The sequence below is a fragment of the Numida meleagris genome, chromosome 1 (genome assembly GCF_002078875.1).
Source record: "Numida meleagris isolate 19003 breed g44 Domestic line chromosome 1, NumMel1.0, whole genome shotgun sequence".
In the NCBI taxonomy this organism is placed as follows: Eukaryota; Metazoa; Chordata; class Aves; order Galliformes; family Numididae; genus Numida; species Numida meleagris.
In genome coordinates, this window is record NC_034409.1 from 20,667,992 (window position 1) to 20,688,099 (window position 20,108).

The 20,108-nt window shown below is 41.1% G+C and overlaps 1 protein-coding gene across 4 annotated transcripts in view; it reads right to left on the bottom strand.

Annotated features, from left to right (window-relative positions):
* Nucleotides 1-20,108, bottom strand: part of PLXNB2 (plexin B2) — a 253,074-nt gene that overhangs the window by 164,278 nt on the left and 68,688 nt on the right. For all 4 annotated transcript variants that reach the window (XM_021384759.1, XM_021384760.1, XM_021384762.1 and 1 more), the window contains one exon: nucleotides 9,997-10,190. The gene's annotated coding sequence lies outside the window, so the exon portion shown is untranslated. The remainder of the gene's footprint in view (nucleotides 1-9,996; nucleotides 10,191-20,108) is intronic.

Sequence of the window (20,108 nt, forward strand, 5' to 3'; positions counted from 1 at the left end):
GCACAGTAATATAAGTAAGTATACAGCTGGCTGACTCTAGAGTAGACCCTGCAGATAACTGTAGGGTAGCATAGTAGTTTTAAACCATACAGTGCCTTTTAAGTAATTTACAGGCTTCTGTCTCTGCAATCTATATTCTGCAAACAGAAAGCTGAATGAATTTTCTCCCGGACAGTGAATATTGGCATATCATAATGTCAAATTTCAGCACGCATGCCTGTCACCTGAAAGAAGTAAGCTCACAGCGAACAGAACAGGGAACAGAAACATCTGGTAGGATAAGCTCTTTACACACACACACACACACACAATTATAAAATAGATTCTATTTATTCATACATTGTCTGGCAGAAAAGGATGAGGACAAAGATCGCTGGCACATTAAACCTAAGATAATCAGTAGAGCTTATGATCTTAAAAGCCCGAAGGACTGAAGTAAGAGATGTCATTCTGAGACCACACCTGAACTGCTCTCAGGTCACATGATGGCAGCGCAGGTGAATGCCCATCTCCAAGCTATCCAAGTTCAGTTGAATATGGGCAAGCGGGAACCTAGAGCAGAGAAGCAGCAAAGCTTCCTGGGCAAGTCCTAATGTGAGAATTTAGTTACTCTAACATGGTGTTATAGGGTATCTGCTCTTCTCTGGCATTAGTGGGATTTGAACAGTGTCCCTCAGTTTTTCAGAGCAGCACCCAGCTCCTCAGATTGACATGAGCACCCCTTGTAAATGCTGGCATGGAACTTCTTTATGGACTAAAAGGATGGAGGTGCTATTCTCAGACTTTCTTCTGTTTTAATTCTCTGCCCTGTACTTTATGGCAACATTTCTACTTCATATAACTGCAGGTAAGGGGATGCTGATGAGATAGAGAGAATGGGAGAATCTCACACATCACTAAGAGTAACACAAATGCCGTCTTTCCTGAGGAATGTGACTTTGGTGGATCCTGAACTGAAGATCTTATCCATCGCTCCCCAGATATTCCATCTGCACAAAGATCTTTAGATGATGGTCACTGCCGGCACTATGTCACTGCCAATTCTAGAGATACTGTTCTCTCTTCAGGCCACTCAGGTATTCATTGCCAGTATTCATTTCCATCCTGGAAAGTCACTAATTTCCTTCCCAGAGGCAACCACAGGTTAGTGTATAAGCAAGATTTCCACTGAATTTCCGTGAGGTCCCACCTTTCTTTGTATCACTCAAAGATTTACCATCTTTTTGAAGTGCTACCAAGTGACACAAAGTCCATTTAAAGAAGAGCAAAACACACTGGTGGTCCGTGATGAGACTAATTCACTTCCACAGTTAGCGTAGTTTAATTTTAACACAAACCATTTTGCAGCAATTCTCAAGGGATTGAAATCACATAGAAGGAAAGTTTTCCTTTTACAGCTTGCAGGTACTTTTTGGCAGCTCTAAACAAAGAGCCATCTTTAACCAGAGCTCGGAGAGCATCTTTAAGTAGGCTCTTTCATTCCTGTTCTGGAACCTGAACAATAGAAACCGCGATAAAAGCAACTTTCAGTCACAATAAATACATTGTTCCAGTTTAATTAGTGTTTTGCCAATACAATTGGTGTGTAAGAGGTCAGAGGAATAGAAAATTGTATACTGTAGAGATCATGCTGTCAGGTAGCACATTAAAAATATTAAAAATGTTTTCCATGACTGTTCTGCAACATACCCACATTGGACCAGCAGAATAGCACGTGCACCAACTAATTCTTTGTAAGTGGGAAGCTGAACCCTGTAATCTCTTTATCATCCTGTCAGTGAGTTAATGGTCATTACCATGAACAGATTCTTATTTTATCAAGCAAGTCAAGGCATCACGGGAGCTTTTCATATGATAATAACAACGTTTTACACCACAATTAAACAAGTACAAATTTTTCAGCTTTAGCAAAGGCTTAGCTGCAACCTTGCAACTTACAAACACCACCTTAAAATCTTATCAGAGACACTACTGCAGCATACTATTCTCTTTATGACCAAATCTCTCTCATTCCCTCTCCTCCAAATACAATACAAAAAGATTAGAGGCTTAAACAACAGGGAAAACTCTCAGCTGAGAAAAAAACCTTTCCTACATATTGTACCACTACCATCCAGAGCACAGACATGGAGCTTAACAAAGAGTTGAACATGTGTTTTCATTCAAGATTACCAAAATTCCAATGAATGCTGATTTTCTTTATCAGCACTAAAAATAGTCTAACAAACATCCTCAAGTCAACAGTTAAATATGTTCAAAACAAAAATCTCCCATTGGGCTTTATTTGTTATGAGCAAGAAGTAGTTTTGCAACATTTTGTTTCCAGCTCCTCTTCCACAAACAACAATCACCATTACTACTAATTTCTTAGATTTTAGAAAATATTTTACTTGTCTAAACAAGCACATAAATCAATTTTCATCCAAGTACATAGACCTCCAGAGTTAGATTTAATTTTTTTTAATTGTTTTTGTGCATTTTTTTAAGATATCCACGTGCATTTAAATTGAGTGGTAGTTGTGGTTGGGTTCTCAAAGGATGATTCTAATCTTATCGCTGAATAAAAAGCATAAATCAAGAACTGGACTGCAGCTAAATGTGAGCACATGAACAACAGGAGAGAGACTGCACATGGAGTGTTGATCTTGGACCCTAGAAGGAATTTTATTAAAAGTTCAATGATCTTCAAAGATGATTCCCGCAGACTCCTGATTTTCTGTGTTATCTCAGGACACCTCATGTACAGCAAAATAGTAATAAAAAAAATAGCTGAGTCTCAAGTCCACTTCTGTAATACCTCCCAGATAAGTGCTGCTGTTTCTTTTTTTAAATTGGCAAAGTCTGGAGAACTGGCGGAAGAGAGCACAGGGAAGAAACAGGTTCCCTCAGAGAAGCACTCCGAGCTCATGCTTACTGTACCGTAGTGCTCTCCCAGGACAGAAAACTCATTCACCACATAAATCTATTAAATATGGGAGCTGATGAAAGATGTGAGAGCACTGGAGAAAAATAGGCTGTGACTGCTGCCAACAGTCCCTGTTTGCAATCGTTTCTCCTCCCAGGGTGGGCACATCAAAGGGTTGGTCATAGATTGCAGGCTACCCATGATCAATACACACCAGCATCAGTGCCATGTCCTCCCTGGGCCAAAACCAAACCTGTGATCAATGGGGAAAGGCTCTTTGGTTGAGTGCTGTCCTCCAGAGCCATTCCTCTTTCCAAAACCACGTTTAAATGGTATGAAATAAGGTATTGCCAGATGGTACGACACAACATTAACATGCCGTATGGTAATCTATGTATAAAAGAAGATGAAGTCCAGATTTTAAAGTATAATTAATGATTTCTGGGTGTACAGTTCAACTTACTCTGAAGAAATGCTGAGTTCAGCTTCTGGAGGAAATGAAAAAAAAAAAAACAAAAGCCGGCTCCCTTAACAACTCTTAAGCTCAACCAGCTTTGGGTAGAGGTACCCAAATCCCTCGCTGTTTTGGGATGGTTGCCATGAGGCCCTCTGCAGAGCTACCTTGGAAAATGAGTTAAGCCACAATACATCATGTATTAAAAAGTAAAACTTGTAGTCCTTGCAGCAGACTGCTCTACAGTCATTGCTCACTGTGGGGGCCTGGGCAGGCAAGCGAGTTTCCACAAGGTAAGCAGGGTATGAACTTGCACTGGAGCTAAGGCATGCTGCAACTACCCTGTGTGTGCTCTTCCCTGCAGTAAGCATGAGATATCAGCTTGGACGGCAGGTGCCTCGGCTCTGGCTTTTGCCCACCCCAACAGCTTGGGGCCTGTGCTTACACCCAAAACAGAGACTCAGCCCCACAGGCTAACCAGCAAGCTGTGGCATCATACCTTGTTCCAGCAGGCCCTTCTGCAGGACAAAGGCTGCCCAGATGTGGATGGTTTGTTGCAGCTGATTTGCCACCAAAGACTGTCAGGAACAGGGCTCACTGCATAAATAACAGTCAAACGTTATAACAGCTGCAGCTTGGTCTGAATAGAGGCCCACACCTCTCCATGTGCCTCCCAAATCCAAGACCATCAGCCACTCATCTATGAGCCATCAACCAGAGTTGAAGGCCACCAGCTGCACGATGCAAGCTGGCAACCACTGTGGTTGGACATATCCAAACAGGCAGCTACCCTCCAGTTGTACCCACATGTCCACTTGGGTGTGGGGTTGACCTCCACTGAGGGTCTGCGAGACCCAAGAGAGGTGATAACTCCTACATAGAAGGGACAGAGTCACAAATCAAGTCCTTTTTTGTAAAAAGCCAACTGAAAGATTGGCTGAAAAGACCATCCAGATGCCTTTATGAGTCCATGTTCAAAATCTAGCCTACTGAATGGGGATTTATGGGAGCATATGACAACTAAGAACAGTTGTTTGAGCTCATTGTGCTTCTAGTCTCCCCATTCCTGACTGAAATCTGCACGTAGAGGGCCTTATGGGATAGCTACACTGGCTCTGCTGCTCATGGGGATACTCTTACACCAAAGATACCAACAGCAAGAAGCATGTAGGACACCTCCTCTGTTCTGGCATTGCCTAACTGTCAGGTGAAAGCAGAAAAAAGGATGCTTCTTCTGTCTGAATATTTATCTGCTTTTAGACATTTGATGTGTTTATGGTTCAGCCTAAAATACCTGAAAGGAATTTCATTGTGCACTATGCACCCTGGACTTGCTCAGTAGAACCTAATTTTACAAGCGACACAAAAAACAGCCTCCTTTCCATGCTCACACAAGATACACGCTCAGAATTTAATAAAACAAAACAATACAACAATAGTTCACGTGCTTTCTGCTAACCAAAGAATGCAAATCAATTGGTGCTGGCAGACACATTCTTCCCTAAGCTCTAGAAAGATCTTCCAAGCAGAAGATGCTGTATGTGCCCAATGAATTCTATCTTCCACACCATTCTGTTAAATTCTCAATTTGAAAATAAAATAAAGAAGATAGTAATATTACATCACCTGCTTCCATGTACTGGTCAACAATCTTCATTATGGCTACAATACTTACAGTGCCAAAGAGCTTCACCAAAGAGAAATCTGAATTGTCTCGAATTACTGCCGCAGCATTAAAGTGCGCAAACTGACAAAGTAGTCAGGAAGTTAATAGATTTGTTTATGGACTAGACAAAGCTTAATTAAATGAGGCAGCTCTGAAAAACAGTAAATCCTCTCTCCTCCTGTCTTTCCCTCCCCCCCCTTTTTTTTTCCCAGAGTATCTTTCTCCTAGTGGCATTCCTCTTCCTAATAATCCCATCACAAATGACAGATATGTTATCAGTCATCACTGGGATTTGACACATTCTTAATACCTGTCACGACAGCTCTGAAGTCTGCATGCTACCCCATTGTATTCCACAGCATTTGCAGGAGGTAATGGACACATCAAATCACAGTCAGTGGCTCTGCTTCATTGGACTGCTGAAGGTTTGCCGTATAGAAGCAGATGCTTAAAAAAAGCTAATCTGTGATTATTCAAAATTACACACTGAATAAGTAAATGTAAACCATTAACCATTACAAATAGCTTTTGCACTTTCTATGCCTATGTTCATCCCAAGATAGATTGGCCACATTGTCAAATGTATTACTATATATTTATTGATAAGAATGATTTAATTTTTACATTTTTAAAAAATAAATAACAGTAAAAAAGAGATTAATAAATCAAAATATTTACTGATAGGATTGAAGTGTTATGCTGCTAACATGGAAGTGTATTCCCGCATCTTCAGTTTTTCTTTATTTTAGTAGAGAACCTGATGCAAAGGTAAGGTGCAAGTCAAGGCTAGAGCCAGAGTTAATGTCAGAGATAAATACTTGAACTTCCACAAAAACAATGAGACTGTGAAGTGTGCCATTCAAAGTAATTGTCAATGCTATAAAGCCATAGGTGACACATGAGCACTGAGGAATACAAGTTTCAAAAGTGAGCGAAGCCAGGGGGAGTGAGGAATGGGACTCAGCATGGGAGAGCTCCATGACTGGGACACAAAACAAAGACAGAATGTTTTACTGCTGAGCAATAAGGACAAGAAGCACCAACAAGCAGGTGTATGAGTCCATTTCTAATGTCAGCTGACTTCTATGGACCTCTAAGCATGGGTAATTTCATTTTAATTTGTTCAAACCTCCAAAAGAACTGTGATAAATATGGTACTCTGCAGAACCAGTTCAATACCAAAATCTCTAAACACGTATACTTTCTATAACCCAAATTCAAATTTTCCTTCAGATGACCCTGGTCATCTGCGTGCAATGCTTTTCAGGCACAAAAGTGAAACAACTTCTTGCTGTAACATCTCTTCAGAAACGAACTTAAAGACTTTCTTATTTTAGCTGACCTGCTGCAAAGCATCATACAGCCAGTCCCTGCCAACAGGGTATAAACTGCAAAGCAGCAGTGGGCCTTGCCATCAGTGAATGCAATCACTTCTTGTTTTCAATGCATTTACAGTTTTGCACAAAAGTTAAAAAAAAAAAACACAACAACACCACAACAAAAACAAAAAACCCACACAGATTAGAGACAATGCAGCCCTGTGCACACAAGTAACTTAAGGCCCTTTCAGCCAGGCATTAAAACAAAAGCAGAACTGCGAGTAGCATGCTGGAGTCAAAAGGAAATGTCTTAGTGACACCGATGAGCTTTGAAGAAGGTCTGGAGTCAGTAAGACAAGCAACACACATTCAGCAACCTAAAGACCTACACATCCTTTGGACAAAATTACCAACCAATATTAAGGGATCTCAAAAGGTTGCTTACATTTAGAAGAAATTTATGAGCAGCCTGTTGTTTGTTGGTGGTGGTGGTTGATTTTTTGTTTGTTTGTTTAAAATCAGTGGAATTACTCAAGAGCAAATCTTGCACCTGTAAGCACTCAGGTGCAAAGCAATAGCAGCTGGGGCAGTAGGGGCTCTAACCTAGGATGCATCTTGGCAGTACACTAAATCCTGCCCTAGGGATCTCCAGCCCTGTAGCAACAGCACCGATTGAGTATAATCTCACCCAGCCAGTATGAAGTGCTCTTAGAGAAGGCTATGTTTGTAGCAGTGGGCTTCCTACTATATCAGATATTGCCTGTTCTTCAGCGACCAACGTAAAAACACACCATGAACACACTTGGCATCCCATCTTCTGATGGCGACCTTGTGCCAGAGCCCGCTTCAGGTCCCATGTATGCTGCTGGGCTGCACGTAGCCGTGGCAGCCCCATCGCGAAGCCTTCCTAAAGAATATTACGATCTGGCCGCACTCCAAGGAGCATTACAGCTTCCCCTGCTGCCTGCGCTCCCGGTTATTCCTTTCAGATGCACCCTCAGCTGTAAGCAAATCAACATGCCAATCCCTTGGGACACATGGCTTAGCTTATACTTAAGACTTGCCATTCGGGTTTGTGCTTTGGACATTGATTTCTATTGTCTCAGCTATCACTCAACAAAAGGGCATTTAATTGCTGTCTCATTTAGTCCGGGGGGAGGGGGAGAACAACTTTTACCAGCCCTCTGATTGATGGCAGTCATTAGCACCTTCCAGCACAATGCCACTTATTAGAAGCCCCATTTCCATGGGAAGTTCATTGCCACACAAGTGAACTGGGGCTGCGGCTGCACTCTTTAACAACTCCAGAGACATGAAATGAGTCTGCAAAAATGCACATGCCAGCCACCCATTTAAAGGGGAAACTTTGAAGATTAATGAAGTTTGAAGAAAGCTTCTTAAAAGAAAAAAAAAAGAAAATTCAGGAGAAAACTCACCGTTTCTGTTTTTCTTCTCGAGCACCACTATGTAGTTACTTAAATGGTTGTAAAACAGCACCCAACCCAGTCGATACTAAGGTACACATAGCTAAAGCTAGGAAGCACTCAGTATCCCCACGCATCAAAGTTCGTAACTGCAGACCATGAAAGGCAGTGCTGGAGAATTCCATAAACTATTTTGCCCCTTATGTGAGCATTTTCTATTTCCTTTGTGATGGAGGAATGAAGAAAATTAATATCCACATTCAATATCCTACACGTTCTGTAGAGCAGTGAGGCACACACGCAGTGTTCTAGCCAAACTGCTGACCGTGGACTTTTAGTAGTCAGTTCATTTTATTAAAAAGCGCAGGGATGCTAATCTTCCTTTCAAAGGAACAGACCTCAAGAAACAACCAGATCAGTGAAGGCTTCTTGAAAAGGAAATACTACCTTTAATCAGTCCAGTTATGAGAAACTTGCAGTAATTTCAGTAAAAGTCTAATGTCTACTTTGAAAATTATAACGATGTGAGCTATCAAAATGTTTAATCATTGCAGAATCTAAGAGCAAGCCCATTTCGAACATCAAACCTCCCAGCCAGGTGTACAAACACGCCGTGCATTATCAGACATGCCTTTGTGCAGTTTTGGAAACCTTTTCCATCAGGGAGGCAGCTTGCTAAGGCTGACTGCAGGGAGCCGACGCGCGGTTAAACACACGGCTCAGCTGTGGGAGTGCTAACCCCAGCCTGGCACAGAGGCCTCTGCAGCCATGAGGGCTACACCCACAGAAAAGTGCTCCTGGCTACTCTCAGAGCATATCCTGAGTTATTCACATAATTGATTTAAAATTTCATAGCAAAATTACAAAAACTACTCTGCTATTATCACCTTTTAGTGAGTCCAACCTTATGTTCACATCCTCCGCAGGACGCTCCCTAGTGATACTTGTCTTCCCTCATGCATATTTCTAAATAAGCTTAAATAGCTATTTTCATGCTTTCCCCTACATTTTGAAAAATCATAGTTTTAGGTATATAAGTGAATGCGCGTAGGAGGGAATATTTTTTTTTTTGTTTTAAAACAGCTGTCTTCATTGTTATTCATTTCGCAGCTCACATCCATGTGAAACCGTATTTTGATCCCTCCCTTTCCCAACAGTTTCCAAGCAAAAGTAAAAACTTCATACACAGAAGAAGCATGTAAAAAACAAAAACCAAAGAACAAAAACTACTCCCAAACTGGCATGCAGCCAGTTGTGAGCTAAATGATATTATACACTCGGTTTTCTTAACGAGGCTCTTTGCAAATTGTATTTTCCTCTCCCATTGTTTTGTTTCTCTTCGGTGTCAGACAGGAGACACGTGTTTCTCTTTCTGTAAAGGCTAAGTGCTATCTTCCCAAAAGTACAGTCCATGGATAATTATTACCAGTAGCGAAAGGCTGACATTTCAGCTGCAGAGGCGATTCCCGAGAAATGCTTCACGTTTCCCTCCAACCTCATTCCAGACTGGAAGGAGCACTCCAGCAGCACTTCCAGGAATGTCACCAACACCCAACAAGGTTTTAAACTGATTTGCAGCTAAAGAACAGACCAAGGACCATGTTTGAGCAACCCCTCTGTCAATCTTCAGGTCTCTTTGGATGCTTAAGTTTAAAGAAAATTCTTAGCTGGATGAAGGGGTTTTACAAGCCAGTTTCTGAGAATCCTGTCAAGCCAACATGGGCTAATCAATGTGAACAGGTCCTAGAAAAGAACTGGATCGAATCTCTCTGATTGTCCACAGAGATGCAGTCAAACCTGTACACCTTCAAGATTCAGTTTAATCACACATCTGCTCAGTGTCCCAGTGGGAAACTCAGAACCTAAGTGCAAAATTAGGGCAAGCACTAGCACAGCAGTCAGCCAGAGCATCTTGCTGGCAGCGGCACAAACCTGCTCTCCTAGCAAGCATACCAGCTATAAATAGGTTTATGAATACAGAACCTCTGCCAAGCTGCTCCTTCTTTCTTTTCTCTTTTTCTTTTTTTTTTTTTTTGCTAATCTTCAATGCCTCTTGCAAGATTGCCTCCTAAAAGTTTTATCTCCATTAATAGTAATAAAAATTTATTATATGCTTCAGCAACGTTTGAAAGTTTTGAAGAATAACAACAAATTTGCCGAGAAAAATAGAACAATAATATCCCATTTAAGAATGCCAAGTGTATTAAAAAAAGAAAAAGAAAGCTTACCTGAAAAAATTCACATTAGAATTGTGTGTGCACACCCCGCTTAGGAGAGAAGAGCTGACTTCTGCTGGGTCTTCAAGAGGGATGCAGTGGTGTCTCGGTTTAATCGTGTTCAGCTGTGCTCCGGAGGTACCAGGCCAGCCCCAGACCTGAGCCCTGTGCTGTCACTGTCTGTCTGTCACCGTCTGTCTTCTCAACTGGAACAACAGAACATGATCTTAGCACTCAGACCTGGAACGATGCAGTGCTTCACTTTCAAGACACAATGATGGACATTCACACTGACTACTGGAGATTCAGTACAGCCTTCTACAAGGGGAAACCCATTAACACTGCTGTTGTCAATAAGCAGTTTTCACTCAGCCTTTCCCAAGCACAGGTGCCCTCTCAAGACACCTTGGGAAAATGCAAAGCCATTGAAAGCTATTTACAAAGCGTTCTAGCTCTCCCTTGGAAGGGTCATGTTTCTTGAAGATAATGATAAGTCCACAATAAACTTACTTATACATCATCTGTGGCAAGAAGACTTTATGATAAGAATTTGACTTTGAGCTGTCAATGCTTGGCTGACCAAATAAACCAGCGCTAATTTCAAACAGAGGCATTAAACAAAGACTTAAATTACCTTGTACTTTTATCTACTCTCATTCTCTTGTGTTCCTTTTTTTTCCCTCCCAACCCCTACATAGTTCACCATCCATTTTCAAGGATGGATGCCTAAATGAAGCCCTTTATTAAGGCTCAATTTTCAAAAGCAATGTCACCTTGCAGTTTCCTTTCACTTCAGAAATTAAATTCTAGGAGCATATTCTTGAAAAGCCTACATCTATACTTATTTCAACTTTCTGGGGAATAATTGAGTATGGAAAGTAAGATTTAGCCTGATGAAAATTTTATTTCCATTTAAAAATAAAGGGGAATGCATAGAAAAGAACTTTTTCCCCTGTCTCCCTCCTTTTTTCTCTTCTGAAAGGCGAAGACAAAGGAGACACATTACAATTCCATTTTTTCTCTATCAAAAACCTCACTCACCACTATGTACTTAAGTTTGCAGTATGTAGAACAGACCGCCAAATAGTTGCTGTGATCTTAGCAACCTGACCTCGTGGGCCCTGCTCTGAGCAGAGTGTTGTTGGACTGTATGTCCTCCAGTAGGCCCTTCCAATCTAAGTTATCCTGTGATTTTACTCTGAACGACTTGTTTCAATAGTCCAGTTCCATGATAATTTTACATATGAAATCTCTTAAGAAGGTATTTTTAATCTTAAATTATCAGAAGTGTCTTCTCACGTGTCATAAAGGCTTTTAACACATTTATAGAAAACTAGAACGGAAAGAAAACTAAGAAAACAGATTCTAGGTCCTCACTTGGACAATGCTTAGGAAGAGCTTGGGGGAAAAATGTCCTAGTATTTACTGCGGAAGAACTGCTGTGTTCACAGTAATATATTTTCTATCTGTGATTCTGAAGTCAGGATAGTGTTTTTAAAATCATCTTGAGCCCCAGTGTCACCTACCTCTGTTGCAACCATTTGCAGCAGAAGCAGCGGGGTAGCACACCTCACACCTCTCCCTGCCCATGATCCCCCAGGAACTGGATTCACACACAGCCCACAGCTCCTGCACCTCTGCCTGGCTCACGATGACCTACACAGGCTGAGCCACAGAACTGGTTGGCAGGCTTACTGAGCAGCAAAGAGCTGACTTTTCAAAGAGACCCGCAGAAGACAACTTGCTCATGACTTTTTTCCCCCAAATCCTTAATCATATCTATGTATTTTGAATAATACCCATTCATGTCTCCCAAGACATGTCATACAAAAACTTCCATTTCTCTGTGCACCTGCTCTCATCAGAGGGGAATAAAGGCTTAATTTAATAGACAGGATATCTAGGGAATAAAGTGCAAGAATTCCAGCCTTAAGACATCATAAAGACAAGACATAAAAATATAAAATAAATGTGCTTTTTCCACCGTTAAGGTGTAAGAATGCCACAGAGGATTGGGAAGTTCTCCTCAAGTCCAGCCTAATTTGTGTTGCTCTTCAAAGCTTAATACTCATCATCTCTATCCTCCTCTCCATTTCCTTTCAGGAACTTCAGATACTTTCCCTCCTAGTCACAGCACTGGGCACACTGGCCATCTAACTCCTTCACTGCTGCCAGAACCACCGAGGCTAGAAAGGACGAACATTTTCAACACACCGCTAGTGTGGGACTACCCAGGAGGGAGATGCACATCCTTTCTTCCTTCATTTTTCAAAAATCACAGGCACAATACAGCACATTTGCAGCTTTATTCCAATAACATGATTTCAAAGAAAAACATCATCACCTGTTTTAAAGCTGAGCCTTTGCCTCAGAGTCTGAAGAGAACTGTTCTTTGAAATGGAGAGCTTTTTCTTCAATACCCTCCCTATCGTTTGCTCCAAAGCTCATGATATTAATGAGAACAGTTGAGGTGCTAAGTCAAATTTAGGAATCCCGAGAACAGCTGTACATGACACACAGCTGGCACGCAGATCTGTGGCAAGGATGCAGGTCAAGTCACATCAGTGGGACTCCCAATAACACGAAGTACCTCACACCACATGGGACTGACACCAGCTCACAGGCTGGGCCCCAGCAGCAGGGAAGAAGCTTTGCTCACTTCTCTGCAAAGGGGACAGACCAGGCTGCTCACGTCCTCCAGGCTTACCCAGAAGATCATGAAGACTACAGCATTATTATTTTTTTTGTGTCCAATGCCATTTTTCAAATAAATTTAGGGGAATAAGCACCATTACACTTGTAATCCACAGTCACCTGCCAATGACTGCTGCGTGCCCTAACGTAAGTCTCAGCTATTATTCTAGCTGGCTAGATGAAGGTCACTGACACTGCTAACACCTTTGACATTTTATAATCAATTGCCAGCATTTACAGAGGAGAAAATATCCCTAGCACTGAGCACACTTGGAAAGAAAGAAACTCTTTTCAATTAAGCTTGCTCTCTCTGATAGCCAAAACACGAAACAACGATGCAAGCTAGCCAGCCAAATATTAGTGAGATTGGTTTCTGGCATCCAATGCCATATTCTGTTTGTATATAAACAACTGCAGTTTATCTGCCTCTTCAAAATAACTGCAGTATGAATCATCATAAGGATCGCAGCAAAGAAGCAGTCGAATACTTGTAATTGGAGAAAATATCATTTAATTCTCAAAGCAACTGACTACAAATACCAGACAAGCCAGCACTGAACACCTACTGGAGCACTCTCCTACCTTGTGTGGCCATTCTTGGAAGAGATGCTGTCCTTTATGAAGCCCTCTGCTGCTAAGAAAGTCTGACATCGCATATTCATCCAGTGCCTGCTTTCATCTCGAGGACAGGAACAGAGAACTAGAATCTCCTGTCCTCTAAACTATCCTTGATTTCTAGTCAGATGTTGTATTTTCCCCTTACAAGTGAGGACAGAGGACTTAGGAAGAGAGATTTTAAAACAATATTTTGTAAACAGTTCGCAAGTCCCCTTTGATTTATAAGCTGCCAAAGTGTTGGATGAGTTCAACAGCTGGGAAGCCTGAGATTTGACAGCTCTGCCCTTACTCAGTGGTTCAAAGGAATCACTTTGAATTAATGCAGAGCCTCAGAGAACACGGAGATCTCCAACTTAAGACCTCTTAAAGACCACTGTGTTAGTTGAAATTCTTGTTTCTGAGGGTCCTTCTAGTGCTCCAGCTCCTAATACAAGCCATCACTCAGCTCTTGCTATTCACAGGAGCTAGTTGCCTTATGGGATAATGTTTGTGTCAAATACAATCACTGAAGGCGCTCCAATTTACACTAATAATTGTCATTAGGAAAAGAAAAAAAATGGTTGCATTTTTGTCAGAAAAGAACCGTTTCCCAATGTTTAGCATAGGCTGGATAATGGTCACAGGCAGCATCTTGGCTCAGTGGGAAGCACTGGTAGGTGGTAAATGAGAGTGCTGCAGAGGGGACAGATATTTTTCAAGGGGGGAGAGGGAAGAGTGTCTGCCGAAGGAGGCACCCTGACGGCACGAGATTTATGCATCCGCCCTTATGTCAGTCAGGGAGGAGGGAATCATTATGCAGGGCCAGCTGCAGGGGTGTGCGCTGCTGTCTGGAGAAATTAGAAGTCTAGCAATGAAAGATAAAGAAGGGAGAAATGACAGTGTGAATGAAAACCCCATGATAAACCCATTTAGGCTCTCTTCTCCCCGGGATGAAAGATGAAGTGTAATCTTTTCGGCATATATCTTGGCCGAGACTCAAACAAATATGCCTAAATATACACACATGCACACCCCAGAGATGTGCACTGCCACTGTCCACCAAGATGACCAGTAACTTCAAAGAGTACTAAGCAGGACTCCTCCTGCATGGTGAGTTACATTCTGGGGAAGGATCTGAGCATGTGAAAATGCTTTTGATTCAAAGAAGTTTTATCTGCTGCCGAATGCCTTCTTTGTTTAAATACCTTGGAAGCAATCCTTCCATTTGAATACCTCGGGGGAGTGGCAGGGGAAAGGGAGAGGAGAGATGACAGGAACACAAGACATTGGAAAGCAACAGAGCTCAGGCTTTGTTGTTTGACTTAGAAGTTTCCAATTTTGTGTGGCATTCCTGCACCTCAGAGAATTTGTTTCCAAGTCAGGCAGTTCTGCATAACTTCTTGTCCTATTTAAGGCAGAGTTTCTTTTTCACCCTCATCAGTATAGTCAAAGAAACAAAATAGTCCAAATATTTCTTCATTATGCTTGTTAATAAAAGCAGTGTTGAGTCAGGCTCTTGAGTCCTACTGGTACTGGCTAGCAAAGGAATAGTGAAAGAGTGAGCAAGGAAAACAATGGTCGTGAAAGTCCCTGGTTAAAATTCCACCCCTCAGCCTACCAGGGGATGTGTTTGGTAATTTTTCCTTCTGCCTGTCTTGATCATTACTAAAGCCTCAGGGCTTGTGAAATTCTTCCAAGAATGCTAATGCCCTGCGAGAAGCAAAACAGTATGAAAAGGGAACTGTTCGATGAACATCTTCCTGAGGCAGAAGGGAGGGAGGATGCACTCCAATATCTTATTTTCAAGTTACGCACACTGACCAATGGTGTTAGCCAGATTCTTTACCAGAAACAGAAGAAATACATTTTGCCCAGCATGCCAGCACTGTGACTTATGCCATTGCCTATCCTTCAGCATAAGATCCATAAACAGTTTTTGAGAATGTTTTGTTCACGTATGAGCATGAGAATTAGAGAAAACAAAACAAAACAATTCTACAGTACAATCCTTCCTTTCCACAATGTATATATATATTCAGAAATGTGGGTATTTGGTTTTCTTTTAAAACACATAGAAAAAATCCCGTTGTTTTTTTTTTCCTTGTACAAGGCAGCTCTTTTGCAATATTCTTCCTAGCTGTATGATCTATCAAAAGTTAAAGAGGATTATGCTATCAGATTTCAGATTAACAACTGATCACATTTGTGACTACCTGCCATGTTACACAATCACTTACACCTGTACTCTGTGAGTCCAGCAGCTTAAAACACCCAACCTTCAGAAAAATAATTCCACTCCCAAATCCATAGCTGGGGGAATTGAGACATTGAGTCATAGTGTAAATGAGGTACAGAAGTGGAGAACATGGCCCTCTGATGAATTAAAACAAATGGAAATCAAACACATGTAGGCTGAGGAAACATAACTCTGAAGGCTGGTGTTTGATCAATGTTATATGAAAAGGGAATAAAACAGATTTTTACAGTGAACTACAAAACTAAAACTGCAAAATTCTTAAACCACAAAACCATGTAATTGTCAAAGTACAAACAATACTTTATACAGTAAGGCAGTTATGTTTCACATTTTTTTCTAAGGAAAGTAAGGATAAGCAAAGGTGTAATATTAATATCAATTCAGGAAATATGTTCCATAGTAAGATATCAAATATATTATGAAAGGAGAGAAAAGGAACATGGTTATTTATCTGGCTTGAAAATAGCACAGTGTCAAGTTAATTTAAAATTCAATTTCAGTTTAAAGCATTACAAGGAAGAGAGAACTCTATGTATCATAGGTTGTAAATTGAAATCCTAGCCAGGCTTTTGTCTGCCAACTAGTTGTGTATCAGCTATAAAGCCAGATTGTGGGTGCTTCTTTAAGGAGATTGGGCTGCTAGGCTCTCATAAACCACATTCAGAGAAGTTTGTCATTTACTGTTTCCAAAGGCATTTCATTTAAAGTTTCTCATATTCAGTTACTTAACTGAAAACTGTTTTTACAATAACCCTGAGGTAACTTCCACAACGTGAAGCGCAGCACAGAAAAGTGTGCAGGGCCCTACCCTTTAGGAGGAGCCAGGAGGATCTCATAGTCATTCACACAAAACCAAATAAGCAAGAGCAATTTGTGAGCAAAAGCAGCTTTAAGCAGGACACAAGTAAAGGAGTGAGCCAAGGAGGATGCCTATCTTCCAGCAGCCCCTGTCCAGCCCAATGGCCTACTAGAGGTGCACTGGCCCACCAGGCCAGAAGTGCTTGCTCTGCTCCCTGGCCAATGACCCAACTGGCCCACAGACAACACCAGTCATGGAAAGACAATGCAGAGCCTGTGACAATGACAAAAATATGTGCATACCCCTGACCTCTGCTCCTCCAAAAGGAAGGCAAAGAAAAGTGGCCCTTTACAGCAACTGAGGCTGTTTTTATTTAGTCTCATAGGCCTTCAATCTCAGTGTACAAACACGCTGCGAAATCTCCAAAGCTAGCTGAGGGAACAGACAACAAACACCTTGGAAGGGTTTGTTTTTGGCAAAGTAGAACGTAAGGTGTACACAAACCGGTACTCTGGAAAGGCACTGAAATTTATCTCCACTGACACGTCCACAGCTGGGAACAGTGGAAGCAGCTTCCTCACACTGACCTCACTCACTGCCATTTTGAAATGGAGGGATGGGGAAAACACTATTGGATTTGATAGTGTTTTTTTTTAATTTCAATAACATCTTTTATCCTACCTCTGTAAACTGCATAATTCTGTGTATGTTTAACAACACTCATCACATATAATTACATTTGCATTTTTCATAAAACAATAATTTCCAAAAATTGTGGAGGTTTAAAAAAGCAAAGGAGTGAGGAATTTGATTCAGCATGAGATGGAAAAGAGTTATTTTCCTCCTCTTTTTTAAGAAATACATCTGGGCTTCCTCCTTCTCCCATAGCTGAGTTTGAGACTGTAGGTACGCTCCCCAGTCTGCTTCTCACTTATACTCTCGCCACTGGAATGGTTTATTCACATTTTTGCTTTACTATGCATTTTTGGACCTACAGCTCTGAGGTGGATTTTTAGGTACTTTTTTTTTCCACTGGCACTTACTCTGGAAACTGCCACCACTGCACCAATATTTTTACATGTGGTGATACAAAAATATGCCATTTGCTTTGATGTGCAGGATATTTTGCACTGATAAGAAATCCTACTGACAACATCATTATACATTGGTACAATTAAAAGCTCTAAGACTGAAATACTCATTCAGTGTCCCTTGCAGAATGGCCAAAACTTGCTTAAATTTCTGTAGAAATTAGGAAATGTGAAAAAAATAATCACCCAAATTACCCAAATTTGAAACTGCATCTGTTACAAGGAAAATCAGAACACAGCACAGGGACATTGCACACAAGAGCATACAATGCTTGCTTTCTTGCTGTGCTAGCCATTATGCAGCATGTGACTCTCTATTCTAATGTTATTTTATTAAAACATTTTTAGTAGCCAGATGTTGTGCAACACAAATCAGGAGCTGAAGCTGAAAATGCCTGCTACTCACAGATATAATCAAGGGACTAAACGAGCCCAAGTCAGGTATGCTCCTCACGAGATGGTGGAAGCTTTCTGCAGAGCAGGCTTCAGTTTCTTTTGAGCTTGATGGAGGTTGGGAATTAGAGCTTTATTGGGCTCCATATGAGCTGTTTGATACCATCTGATCACAAGATGGGCCCAAACATCCCGCAAAGATGAGTAGTGATGATCTGACACAGACACAAAACATTATGAAAAGGCTTGCCCTACAAAAAATGTTGGGTAATATGATGAAATGCTGGATCAAACACCAGCCTACAGCACATGTAAAAGAAAGCAATAGCTCAGCAGAGAAGTGCCAGCAGACTAAGACTTAGCATTTTCAGTCATTTCATCTTTAAAAAATAAAGAGATTGGTTTTGTTTTAAAATGATTTTAAATGTTCTTTTTACTTTTGGTTTGCACACAAATAATAAAGAATCTTCATACATCCCAATATTGTGCTAAAAAAGTGGTTAAAGTTTTCTACAAATTGGAAGTACTTCAGGAAAAAAAAGAAATATATCAAAAAACCCAAAAATATATAATCAAGTTCTTTGAAGTCACTTTCTGCTCTACTCAGACTTTCATACTAATTGGTGAGTTTCTCATTTCATCTTCTCAGGCACAGATAATTTCTAAGTGATTGAGATTGAGGATACACTATTTTAATACTGATGCTGTACTTAAATGAGGTCAGATTTTAATAAAATTCTAGGCATTCATGATAGAGAAAGGCTTACACTTCAGGGTGTATTTTTACCAAAAAAAAAAAGAAAGGTAGGCTGCTATGTCATAAAAAGAGTCTACTCAGATAATTATATAATCACCATTCATGATAATCCCACTACTAGGTGTCATGAAAAAACACCAGAAGTATACAAATTCTCAATATAAACATAAAAAGCCTTGGAGGTCCATTCTTTCCTCATTTTTAGCATATATGCAAAACCCTTAGTAAACAGGCATGTTAGGGAGTATTAACACAGGTAATTTGGGATTAACTGAACCAATTCTAATATGGCCAATAAAAACCTTGACCACTTTCAAACTTGCTCATTTTCCAAAAGAACAGCAATTAAACCTCAAGAAATTCAACAAGGAGAAGTGCAAAATCCTGCACCTGGGGAGGAACAAGCCCAAACATCAGGACATGCCTGGGACCACCTAGAAAGCAACTCTGCAGAAAAGGGGGGAGCTTGGTGGACAACGAGTTGAACATGAGCCAGCAGTGTGCTGTTGCCACAAAAAAAAGCTTATAGTATCCTGTGCTGTATTAAACAAAGTACTGTCATCACGTTGAAGAAAGATCTTTCCCCTCTATTCGGCACTAGTGAGGTCACTCCTGGAGTACTGTGTCCAGTTTTGGGCTCTCGAGACAAAAGAGACGTGGACATCGTGGAAAGAGTCCAATGTAGGGCCAGAAGATGATGATGGGACTGGAGCAGCTCTCCTCTGAGGAAAGGCTGAATGAGCTGTGCCTGTTCAGCCTGGAGAAGAGGAGGATCAGGGAGATCTCATCAATGTCTATGAATACTTTAAGGGAAGGGGCAAAGAGGACAGAGCCAGTGGTGCCCAATGCTAGGACAAGAGGCAATGGGGCACAAACTGGAACACAAGAGGTGCCATCTGAACATCAGGAAGCACTTCTGTGCAGTGCAGGTGATGAAGCTCTGGCACAGGCTGCCCAGAGGCTGTGGAGTCTCCTTCATGGAGATCTTCAAATGTCTGGACATGGGCCTGGGCACCCTGCTCTGGGTGTCCGTGCTGGAGCAGAGGTTGGACAAACAGACCCAGAGGTCCCTGCAAACCTCAGCCATTCTGTGAATTCAGCAGTCAAGTTAGGACTAGCATTCTAATTTTAGGATTAACATCTTAAAATCCATATCTTGCCTTTGAAACACATCACAATGAAAAATTAATTTATGATTACAAATGCATTGGTGCCAGTACCTGCACAAATGTTGCAACAGACCTTTTTCAGTAGAGAAGCAGAACTAGTTTAAGGTTGCAAATAAGACTGTAGTATGTCCAGAGGTTAGACTTTAAACAGCTTAGCAATGGCCTAGAGATGTAATCTTTTAGAAGTACAGCAGTTTCAGCTTTGCACTGATTTTCCTGTAGAAATGCAATCAATTAATATTCAAGTTTGAGTTGTACCAAAACCACTTCTTCAATAGCTGCAAGCGCCACAGTCATTTCCAGCAGCTCTTTTGAAGCAGCCAGCAACATGAAAAATTTAAACAGGTGAGAATGCTTTATTCCTTTG